This window comes from Papio anubis, chromosome 1 (genome assembly GCF_008728515.1).
Source record: "Papio anubis isolate 15944 chromosome 1, Panubis1.0, whole genome shotgun sequence".
NCBI classification, from domain to species: domain Eukaryota; kingdom Metazoa; phylum Chordata; class Mammalia; order Primates; family Cercopithecidae; genus Papio; species Papio anubis.
The window spans coordinates 165799428-165811846 of NC_044976.1; the positions used below are offsets into that span (position 1 = coordinate 165799428).

The 12419-nt window shown below is 35.0% G+C and overlaps 1 long non-coding RNA gene across 3 annotated transcripts in view; it reads left to right on the top strand.

Moving 5' to 3' along the window:
- LOC103878931 overlaps nt 1-12419 on the top strand; it is a 115056-nt gene that overhangs the window by 10107 nt on the left and 92530 nt on the right. For all 3 annotated transcript variants that reach the window (XR_002518123.2, XR_002518124.2, XR_002518122.2), the window contains exon 2: nt 6764-6827. This is a non-coding gene — a long non-coding RNA (uncharacterized LOC103878931). The remainder of the gene's footprint in view (nt 1-6763; nt 6828-12419) is intronic.

A 12419-nucleotide genomic window follows, 5' to 3' on the forward strand; every position in this document is an offset into this window, starting at 1 on the left:
GTATTAAATGCATTTTAAACCTACAGTATGGGATTTTATCTTGGGTTTATAAAGACATATCCCCATTATAAGTCAGGGAACCCCCGTATTTGTAATTGTTATTTCTTTTTGATATCCTGACCCTTTATCATTATAAAATATTCTTTAACTCTGGCAACATTTTTTGTTTTAAAATCTATTGCCTTTGTTTTAAAATCTATTAGTACAGCCACTCCAACTTTCTCTTGATCACCTCAGCATCCCGAAGCTGGGAGTAGGATGAAAAATGCTAAACTCCTTATCCTCTGGAGAAGGAAATTCTCCAACTGGGTGCTAGGGTGGGGAGTGGGAGAATGAGGGAGACCTGTGTTTTTGGCTACTGCAGTCTGGAGAGGAGTCTGCTTTGCTGAGCTGGAGAGGAGGGAGGGACTGGTATAGGTTCAAGTTCTGTATTATCACCCTTCTTAACCAATTTTTGTAGATTTTCTTGAATAGGTGTTTCTTCTTTTACTTGGTGCTCTTAGGATCAATTCCAGAAGGTTTAAATGATTGGATTCGTTTTTGGAAAATAATTTCTCCCAATTTCCCTGGGGATTGTGTCAGTGGAGCTCTTCATGTTATCATACCTAAAGTGAATTTCTGGAATTTCTAATGTATACATAAAATGTTGCTTTTTAAAAAGCATGAAGTAAAGATGACAATATGTTTACATGTATTACAACTTGGTACTTACATGGGTTTCAGTTATATTATTTTCTCTGATGTTTTTATGTCTATAATATTTTATAGTTTTAAAAACTAAGAGAAAATTACTAAGAGGGTGTATATCACTGAAAGTGTCATGGCACTGACTGAACTGTTTTGCATCTTTATTCCATGTGTAAGATAGATAGGTCTATCATAATCTGGCAGTATTGCTCAGATTGTGATTCATCACAATGAAGATTTATTTACGTATAACTTATCACTATTACTGCCTACTTCAGACCTCCATCGCTCATTCTGGGTCCCCATTGTTTACACAATCCAGTCCGCATTTATGTGCAAATAATTTACATTTTTTATTATCAGGACCAAGTCTGCTTCTCCAGCCTTATCATCCACTGCTCTGTTTGTATGGCTTTTAGCCACTATAGAATATTTAATGTTACCCATGTGTACTACATTTTCATTTATATTTGTATTTTGTATTTTCTTTGAACTGAAATTAGCATTCTCCATACTCTATCTGAAGAAATGGTAGTCATTTTCTAGGATGAGCTCATATATTATTCTCTTTGTGAATACAAGTAGTAGCTAAAAATTACTGAGCTTGTGTATATGTCAAGCGAACCGCATACAATTCCAGATTTAATTTACTACCTTTGGAAAGAAGGCAATTTTACCCTCCTAAGTGCATAAAGTACATTAGAATGAGGGAATTAAATCCCAGATTGCTATGTCATAGCCAATATGTCAGTATTTCTGACATCATAGATGAGTATCTTTTCTCTAGAACATTCAGGTTTCCACCAAGTTTTCTTCAACATTTTCCTCTTCAATTGTCTCACTTCACTTTCCACACCTATTGTACTTACTTGCTCCTTCCCCTCTGTTAACCAAGAATGTTCTTCATAATGCTGAGCTAAATAATGCTGACTTCATATTCTGATCACTTTGATATTTGATATTTACAAGAGGGTATAATTCATTTAATAAATTCTGAAATTATTGAGGCTTTTTTTGTTATATTCAGCAAAAAGAATCATGAGAAAAACAGAAAAATTCTCAGAAAATATTTGTTGAGTCTTCAGATTTTATGGTTCTTAATAGATAAGTAATTATGAAGGTTTGGGACTTGTTTTTACAATGTGACAGTATTTCTCTTTTTACTTAATTAAATTTAAAATTTATTCCACAGAGGCCAATAAAACATTATTAACAAGGGATATATATGTATGTATATGGTATCCAGTAAAAGTTATGCATTAAATTTTACCTGTAGCTTTAACAATTAGGCTTAAAATTTTATGGAAATAAATCAGATTCACATGGGTACATATGAGTAATACAAAACAGATAGCTAGAATAATTTATTTGAATTATATTGCAGTGTAAACATATTTTACTTGATTCTTCATGTATTAGCTCTGACAGATAGGAAATTTATTTCAAACCCCTGGGTTCAATTTTTCAGTCTTTTACTTTCTCCCTAATCTTTAATAAAATAATATTTTAAAAAGTCATACTAGCAAAACATGAGGTAATAGATATCATTAACCATTTATTAAAAAGGACACTTTGCTAATAATTATCCTGATGCCATTTGAAACGGCATCTTCATGTATTCTGTATCTTGCTGCAATTGATCTCACATTAATCGATTATAATGCCCAGGAAAACTGATGTTCATTCATTTTGGTCAAGGACAAAATGTGAAACTGTGTCAAGTCATTGGAGGATTCTTTTTTTAATAAATATCCTATTCTCAAATTTTACTATGCATATCTACTTCCATTTAGGCATCCTGAATATTAACAAATCTCAATGTATAAAGTATGCACAACAGGGATTTTTAGCACATATAATGAAGTCAGAAATTTATAGTTTATTTTTTGGTTAAATCTCTTGCCTTCCAAATTTCTTTTTTTCTGCTTTCTTCTTTTCCTCATGAGTATTTTTAACACAAAGTTAAAATTACTGGCATATTTCAAGCAACATTATAACCTTCAGAGAAAGAGAAACAAGGGCTGTATGCTTTTTTTTAAAAAATGTAGTCTTAAATAGACAAGCATTGCCAGTAGATTATATTGCATATAATGACAATGATAGTTATTTGACATTGTGTGTGACGTGTGCATGAATGACCAATTGTGTATGTATCAAAGTAGTAATTTGAAATAAGATGGAGCAAAGCGTTCTGTTATCATTTAATCATATGCTACATTAAATGGGTATATAAAATATTTAAAAATCAGAAAAATTATGTTTATTTAAATTACAATTTAGAACAATACAGTTATTTTCACTTGTTTTCTTCACCATTTTCTCTTACAGTTTTCATACAGATTTCAAATATCATTTAAAAATTGATGTATCTAAATAATATAAACACAACACTTTACTGTTTTATGCAGTATATAACTATACCCATGTCTTTCGTTTTCAAAAGCAAACCACATTTACACGTATTCCACTTGCCTTTAAAATTGATACAAATAAAGTGAAATTATCATCATCCTTTTGTCAGAATGAAAATTCTCATTTTTAGTGGATAAATTAATAGGATCTATCATAAGAATAGCAAATGAACATAGCACTCTCATATCAGTGAATAACCAGTAAAAACTTCCCCTAATGCAAATACTACATGGGTTTCTTTGGATGCCACTTTTTTCCTTCCTGTAGGGGATGATTTTAAGCAAGCAAGGATAAAGTCATGAGGTGTGTTAGGTGAGGGAGTAGAAATTAGTGAAAGTGATTTGTGTCCTGAAATACCTGGAGTGTTATCAAGTAGCCCTAGCCTACCTACTCCTTTTTGATTATTTCCTTGGGTAAGCAATGCATACTTACACAACAGCATGGGAATAGCTTTCATAGAACTATGTGTGCAAAGCATTGACTGCATCAGCTTAGTTTTGCTGCTTTTTCTCATATATTATTTCTTTTGATGTTCACAAAACTGCAGGACAAGTTTCATTCTTTCAGTTTAGTAAATAAGAAACGAGCTCTCAGAAGGTGTCATATATAAGAATCAAATAGCTAATGATTGTTTTGTTAGGACTCAAATCAGAATCATATTATCCCCCATCGAATTATCTTTTCACCATATTGCATCTATTGTGGCAAATTTAGTAAGCACTTCAAGGATGGCAGGTGATTTAAAAGCTTCTTTATCCCCCAAACAACTCTGGAGTTTAGTGTTAGAATGTCTGTTTTTCAGATGCAAAACTGTAACTGAGATAAAATAAATTATTTGCTCAAGAAGTTAGTGGTGTTCAAAAATTGTGCATGTGTTTCAGGCTGCAAAGTCTCTATCATACATTTTTTCTGTTGCAACCATTCACTGGAAAAGTGGAAGTTTATAAAACTGAAAATTGTATAGCCCTATAAACAAGTCTTGAATTCTTTCATTAAACCTGGGCTGTGAACAGAGGCAATCACACACGGGAGTGTGGCAAAAATTTATAGGAATATATAAAATATTAATTCATTAATTAGTAATTTGACTTTAACAAGTTGAAATTTCGTTTATTACTTCATAAAATAATTATTAAAGCATGAAGTAATCAATATTTAATAGGCAGCCAAATTTATCTTTCCAAGCATTACTCAATATTTTTTTTAATAAAGTGTATATTTAAAAAATTTTAAGCTCTGTCCACGTGCAGCAGCTCATGCCTTTAATCTGAGCACTTTGAGAGGTCAAGGCAGGAGGGTCACTTGAGTCCAGGAGTTCAACACAAGCCCAGGCATATGGCAAAATTGTGTCTCCACTAGAAATACATAAAGTAGCCGGGTATGGTGTGACCCTGTAGTCACAGCTACTTGGGGGTGTGAAGCAGGAGAATCGTGAACCCAGGAGGCAGAGGATGCAGTAAGCCGAGACAGTGCCACTGCACTCCAGTCTATTTTGAGTTATTAAATTAATTACATTAATTTTTAAAATATATATATAAAATAAATATATGCCACATATATAGTTAATATCACATATTAATTATATATGTGATATATGTTTATTTTTTAGTGTGTGTGTGTGTATATATATAAGACTAAAATCCTCTTTGGCCACTTTTCGGAGCCATTGTTTACTGTTAAGACTTCAGAGCCATAATTTTTTCCCTCCAAATTTCTTGAACTTTGAAATATCTACCAGGTAACACTGTTGCATTTTCTCAGAAATCTGGAAGCACAGAACAATAATGACAATTTACTCACATTCATGTTTTGAGTATTATTCCATTTTAAATGCATATACATGTGCAGATATATGTATTACTATTTATATACATATCATCTAAGGGTATGTGTGTGTATGTGTTTAATCACCCTCCATTCTTCAACTGAGGAAATATTTGTATCACATAGAGAAACATAGAGGAATAATTTTTTTATATTGTTAAGGTGGCCCTTAACATTTTTATTGTGAATTCCTTATTATTTCTTTTACCGGGTGTTTCTTTTCTGCTTTCCCAAACCTTCCCTGAGTAAATTTTTAAGTAAATATCTGTCTTGAAGTAACTCTTCTTAAATGGATAAATGAGGTCATGTGTCTTTTATATGGCCTCACACAATTGTGTACTTTATGTTTGTACATTTACCATAATTATAATTTTCTATTTATTTGTGATAGTTTAATTAATATCTTAGTTTCTTACTAATATGACATTTGTGAAGGTAGAGGCAATGTCTACTTTTGCCCACTTTTTATCTCTTTGTGCTTAAGTTAATATCTGAAATATATTAATACATATTTTTAAGTGAAATAATTAGGGCTAATTCCCAGTTCATTTTTCTCTTCTCTCTGAAACTTTATAATAAACATTTTTCCATGGAGTTAAATATGTTTAACTTAAATTGCACATGTAAACATTGTGATATTTTTAATAATACAGAGCTCTTTATTTGTTCATACTCATTTTAGATAATATTTTTGCATTTCACTTTATTCTGGCTTTACATTTCCAAGAAAGATACTTTAGCTCTGGAGTATATATTGTTAGTCTGCAGATGACACTTCATTTTATGAGGCTAACTTGCAACAACCTTCACAACCTAACAAGCCCTTTTTGTGTTCAGTATCAGAAAAGTTTTAGAAAAGTTTAATAGTTAGGTATTACACATAAAGGACTCAAATATCTCTTTCCATATCCCTTGACTCAATTTTCTTTCATGGTATGTTTAATAGTATTAGATATGGTATCAGTAGCATTATATGTTAAACTAGTTGAGTTTTAAGAATGTGACGGTTTAGCCTAACAAGGATATATCGATTTAGTTTTGAATCTGTGTGGCCAATTCTTACATTTTCCTGAGTGTCATCAGGAAAATTGCTTGTTGTCTCCGTTTCCTCATCTTTTATATGAAATTAATAAGGATCACTAGTTAATGTTGGGATAGATGAAATTGGAAATAATTAAAATATTTGTATTTTTGTTTGTGTGTGTGCATCCTGGTGGATAACAGACCTTTACAAATGGTAAGAATAATAGGTACTAGTACAGCTTTAAATAAGACATTAATAACATTGATAGTAATGTAGTAATGACATTTTAAAAAGAGAATGTCAGATAAGTAGTGAATACAATGAAATTTGTAAGACCTACTATTCCTTTACCTAACATACACGCATACACACACACACATACACACACACACATTTAGAACTAAAGCCGCTAAAGAATAATAGTACTTTCAGCATAGAAGTATAGCCATCCTCACCTGGTTACTTAAGTAAAGTGTCCTGTAAAGGGTTACATTGTTAATATTTGAAGTCACTTTTCCAGAAGAGCTATTTTCTCCATTCAGTAGACTTAAAAACATATGCACCCATTCATAGCTATAGTGGATGTTTAGGATTTAAAATGCAAAATAGATATTATTTAGAAGTTCTTGCTTGCAATTAAAAGGGTAGAAGAGAGGCAGAATCCATCTTCCCATCTTTTTGGCTCTTTCTGCTAGTAAGCAGAGTTAGGAAATTTTGAGTTTTATCTGTGACAGTATTCCATTGTTCATTCTCTGGTCTTGGTTTGTTGTCTATGCAATGTCAGTGGTATATTCATGTATGTTCTTTATTTCCCAGATTGAAGACATTGTTTTGTGTCTATGAACTGATGCCTTCAGTGGTCTCATGGGATCATTATAAGGTAACTTCAGCATTTCCAATAATTTGGTAACACCCAGTTCTCCAGATTAGTTTTTTTTTTTTTTTTTCTTAGACTACTTCAAGTAGTTTGTTTCTTTCCTTGGACTGATTTTTGCTGCTATGAGTCTCGTGAGGAACTCTGTAATCTTCTAGCTTTCTTTCCTCTTACCTTTAATCTTATGTATTAACATATTAAGTACAGTGATTCTTAGAAAAGGCATGTATTATTTGCCACCTCCCAAAATTATACACAAAATTCAATTTATAAAACTTGAAGCCTAATTGCAATATTGTCATTTTTATTTACTCTTCTTACCTAGTAGCAATAAAGAATTCAGGGCAAAATTTAAGTGTTTGGAAAAAGAGTCTGTAATAGTTTTTATTAAATATTTTGAAAAAAGGATTTACTCTGCAAGTTTTTTTCATAGCATTTATTATCTACATTGCTGGTCCTCAATCATAATATTATGAGATGTATTACAGATTACATATAACGAATGATAAGGTGCTTAGTATTTTGATTGTGTAGCTTTGCAAAATTTGAGAGGTTTCAAAGTTTTCCTCTCATTGATGCCACTCTTGATCATTTTGTTGAAGCATTATTTTTTAAATAGTGGTGAAAGTGGAAGGCATATATCTTGAATAATAGTACTTAAGCATTATGGGCCAGCTAACTACAGAACTGTGACAGAACTCTTTGGGAACATTAAAAATGGTAATTACAGGTTAGTTTAGTACTGATATTGCCATGGCTGTAGGTTGGATTTGTGCACAGTATACATTTTTAGGTTCAAGAAATATTTATTGAGCTTCTACTCTGCAGGGTAGAGATGGTGCAATGATGAAACAGATATAGACCTGGCCTCAAAGACAGTTTTAGCATGGATGATGGACATCAACCAGCCAAATATGCAACTTGTTATATATTAATAACTGTTACAGTTATTAACAGTTATTTGAAATTACTAGCAATTAATTAATTGTTTAATCATATGATTGGGAAATTGAAAGTCTCAAAGGTTAGGAAACATTTTCTTTATCATGGGCCATTTAAACTGAGGTTTTGGGGAATGAGTAGAAAGATGATGTTGAATGAAGGAGAGGAGAGCTTTGTCCAAGCATAGGGAATAATATGTGCTCTGTGTAAATTCATAATGGAAAGAAATGAGGCAACTCTAACAACAAAAAGAGGACTTGTAGCTGTATTATAAAGATCACAGGAGCAGATTTAAAGAATTCAGTTATAAAAGCGATGTGGAGCTATTGGAGGTTTCAAGGAGAAGAATGACATAATTAGTTTTGGATTTTAGAAAGATACTGAGGATGGAAAATTGATTAGAGGAAATTTGTGGGAAGACTAATTATGTTGCCATTTTCTTAATCCAAGCAAAAGGTGATAGTAAACTGGATGAGTGTATTGGTAGTGTGTATCAGCTGAAAGATGACAGAGAAGTGTTGTATGGATGTTATTCAAAGTTCTATTACTGTAAATTTTATCAAAGAAAAAGCACCAATTTTAATCTCTAATGTGACCAAATCATATTTTTCCAGACTATTGTCATGTGCACTAAATCAAAACAAATGAAAAGTTGAATTATTTGTGTTGTGATGCGGTTCAGCTTAGAACTAAGATAAGAATTTTCAAATTTATTTCATTTGAGAATAAAAATATTTTTCAAACAAAAATAACAAAATAAAGGTAGGTGGCATAATCACTAATCCTTTTTAAGTAAACAATAATGTGATTCTTGTTTGTGTAATGTGTAGGGAGAAGGAAAACCCGGCTGGGTTTTCTAATTTATTGAAAGTCTTTTGAAATTCAACAAACAGGATTAAGATTGTTGAAAGCCTAAGGTGTCTAGAGAGTTTGTGTAGTCTAGCATGGAGACTTTGCTTGTCAGATGTCTCAACTACAGTGAAAGGTAACACTAGCATGACAGAAATGGTACTTGTTGAACATGTTTATAATGCCCCTGGGATGAGATGTCTAATGCAGACATAACTACACAGTTCCCTTCCTGAGTTATTTGTTTCTAACATCAGCGTTTTCAGGAAACTAGACAGTTTTTCAATGTAATTTTTCTTAAAGTTCCAATTAACCACATAATTAATGAAAAATATTGAGAATATGTTTTAGCACTTTTAACTCACAAAAATCAATGTGGTGTGTTTGCTTATAGCATGTGTTTTCTTTTTATTTAGTAGCAGCTAACAACTTATATATTGTCACATTAAAATTGTTGATATCTTTACTGGAGACATTTTCAGTGTTTATCACAGTCCCTATATTTATAACATATTGCAAGAAGGCTGTTAGAGCTTAGAAATACGTTGATTGTAGCTCTCCTTATGTAGAGATTTTGATATAGATTACTGAAAGGAGTATATAGTAGTGTGTGATCTGATGTGTGATCACCATATCAACAGTAAACAAAAAAGCAATCATGAGAAGTTGAAGCAAAAAGCTGGGTTCTTAAGTTTAAGAAAGTTTAATCTATAGAGATTTAAAAAGCAAACACTGATTTTTAGAGTCACAGTTAGAACATTAGAGAGATGATGAAATGGAAAGTTCTTTGAGCAATGTTATAATTTGCTGCTCTTCCTATTTTTTAAGCCATGACTAGCAATAGACTGGGGGTTTTCTTTGAAGAGATTGGTTTAGAATGTCTCTGGATTCAAGAAAATGGGCGTATTTTAAGATGAGGGTGAAGTGCTGGAATGAATGGGGATGTAGAGCAACAGAAACTCTCATTCCTTGCTGGTGGGCAAGCAAAATGACACAGCCACTTTGGGAGACAGTTTGGCAGATTTTCACACAACTAAATATAACCTTACCATATGACCCAGTAACCTTACCGTATGATCATCCTCCTTGGTATTTACCTAAAGGAATTGAAAATTCCTTTAAAAATGGTTGCTTATAGTAGCTTTATTCATAATTGCCAAAACTTGACAGATAAACTGGTACCTTCAGACAATGGAATATCATTCAGTATTAAAAAGAAAGGAGCTGGTAGGGCGGAGCAAGATGGCCGAATAGGAACAGCTCCAGTCTCCAACTCCCAGCGCCAGCGACAGAGAAGACCGGTGATTTCTGCATTTTCAACTGAGGTACTGGGTTCATCTCACTGGGGAGTGCGGGCGATGGGGTGCTGGTCAGCTGCAGCCCGACCAGCGAGCTGAAGCAGAGGCGAGGCATCGCCTCACCTGGGAAGCCGCCAAGGGAAGGAATCCTTTCCTAGCCAGAACTGAGACACACAACACCTGGAAATCAGACAACTCCCACCCCAATATTGCGCTTTAAGCAAACAGGCACACCAGGAGATCATATCCCACACCTGGCGGAGGGTCCCAGCCCGCAGGCCTCCCTCATTGCTAACAGCAGTCTGTAGATCTACCAGCAAGGCAGCTTAGCCGAGGGCTGGGGAGAAGCCACGCCATTGCTGAGGAGAAGCAACTAGGTAAACAAAGCTGCTGGGAGCTCCAGCTGGAGTGGAGCTCACAGCAGCTCAAAGGCTGCCTGTCTCTGTAGACTCCACCTCTGGGGACAGGGCACAGCTACACAACAACAACAACAACAACAACAAAGCAGCAGAAAACTCTGCAGGCTGTGACTCTGTCTGGCTTTGAAGAGCAGTGGATCTCCCAACACGGAGGCTGAATCTGAGCGGACAGACTGCCTGCTCAAGTGGGTCCCTGACCCTGGAAGTAGCTAACTGGGAGACATCCCCCCACTGAGACAGTGAAGCACACACCTCACAGGGTGAGTATACCCCTGAGGAGGAAGCTTCCAAAAGCAAAAAGAATCAGACAGGTACACTCGCTGTTCAGAAATATTCTATCTTTGCCATAGCCTCTGCTTGCTGATACCCAGGCAAACAGGGTGCAAGTGGACCTCAAGCAATCTCCAACAGACCTACAGCTGAGGTCCTGACTGTTAGAAGGAAAACGATCAAACAGGAAGGACACCAAAACCCATCAGTACATCCACCATCATCAAAGACCAGAGGCAGATAAAACCACAAAGATGAGGAAAAAAGCAGAGCTGAAAAGCTGGAAATTCAAAAATAAGAGCACATCTCCCGGCAAAGGCGCAGCTCATCGCCAGCGGATCAAGCTGGGCCAGGAAAATGACTTGTGAGATGAGAGAAAAGGCTTCAGTCCATCAAATTTCTTAAGAGCTAAAGAATTCATTACCCAGCGCCAAAGAAACTGAAAATCTTGAAAAAAGTGGAAATTGACGTTGAACTAATTAATGCAGAGAAGGTCATAAACGAAATAGAAAGAGATGAAAAAGCATGACTGAAATACGTGACAAATGCACAAACTTCAGTAACAAACTGGATCAACTGGAAGAAAGAGTATCAGCGATTAGGGATCAAATGAATGAAGTAGGCGAAGAAGAAACAAAGAAAAAAAGAAGAAAAAGAAATGAACAAAGCCTGCAAGAGTGTATGGGATTATATGTAAAGACCAAATCTCCGTCTGATTGGGGTGCCTGAAATTGAGGGGAAAATGGAACCAAGTTGGGCATCTTCAGGATAAATCAGGAGAACTTACAACCTAGTAGGGCAGGCCAACATTCAAATCCAAAACCGAGAGAACGCCACAAAGATACTCCTCGAGAACAACTCCGTTTATAATTGCCAGATTCACAAAGTTGAAATGGAAAGAGAGAATCTTAAGGGCAGCCAGAGAGAAAGGTCGGGTTACCAGGGAAGCCCATCAGACTAACAACAAGTCTCAGCAAAACTCAAAGCCAGAGAGTAGGGCCAATATTCAACATTTCTTCAAAGAAAAGAATTTTAAACCCAGAATTTCACTCCAGCCAAACTAAGTTTCATAAGTGGAAGGAGAAATAAAAATCCTTTACGATAATAATCTTAGAGATTTTGTCACCACTAGGCCTGCCTTACAAGAGACCTGAAGGAAGCACTCAACATGGGGAAAGGAACAACCGGTACCAGCCATTGCAAAACATGCCAAAATGTAAAGACCATCGAGGCTAGGAAAGAAGCTGCATCAACTAACGAGAGCAAAATAACCAGTTAATATCATAATGGCGGGATCAAGTTCACACATAACAATCTCCAACCTTAAATGTAAATGGACTAAATGCTCCAATGAAAAGACACAGACTGGCAAACTGGACAAGAGTCAGGGCCATCAGTCTACTGTATTCAGGAGACCCATCTCACGCAGAGACATACATAGGCTCAAAATAAAGGGATGGAGGAAGATTTACCAAGCAAATGGAGAACAAAAGCAGGGGTTGCAATCCTAGTCTCTGATAAAACAGACTTTAAACCATCAAAGATCAAAGAGAGACAAAAGAAAGGCCATTACATAATGGTCAAGGGATCAATTCAGCAGGAAGGCTAACTATCCTAAATATATATACCCAATACAGGAGCACCCAAGATTCCATAAGCAAGTCATGGGAGCCTGCAAAGAGACTTAGCTCCCTTACAATAATAATGGGAACTTCAACTGCCTCCCACTGTCAACATTAGACAGATCAACTGAGACGAGAAGTTAACAAAGGATGTCCAGGGTGTGAACTCATCTCTGCAGCAAGAAAGCAGATTTCATG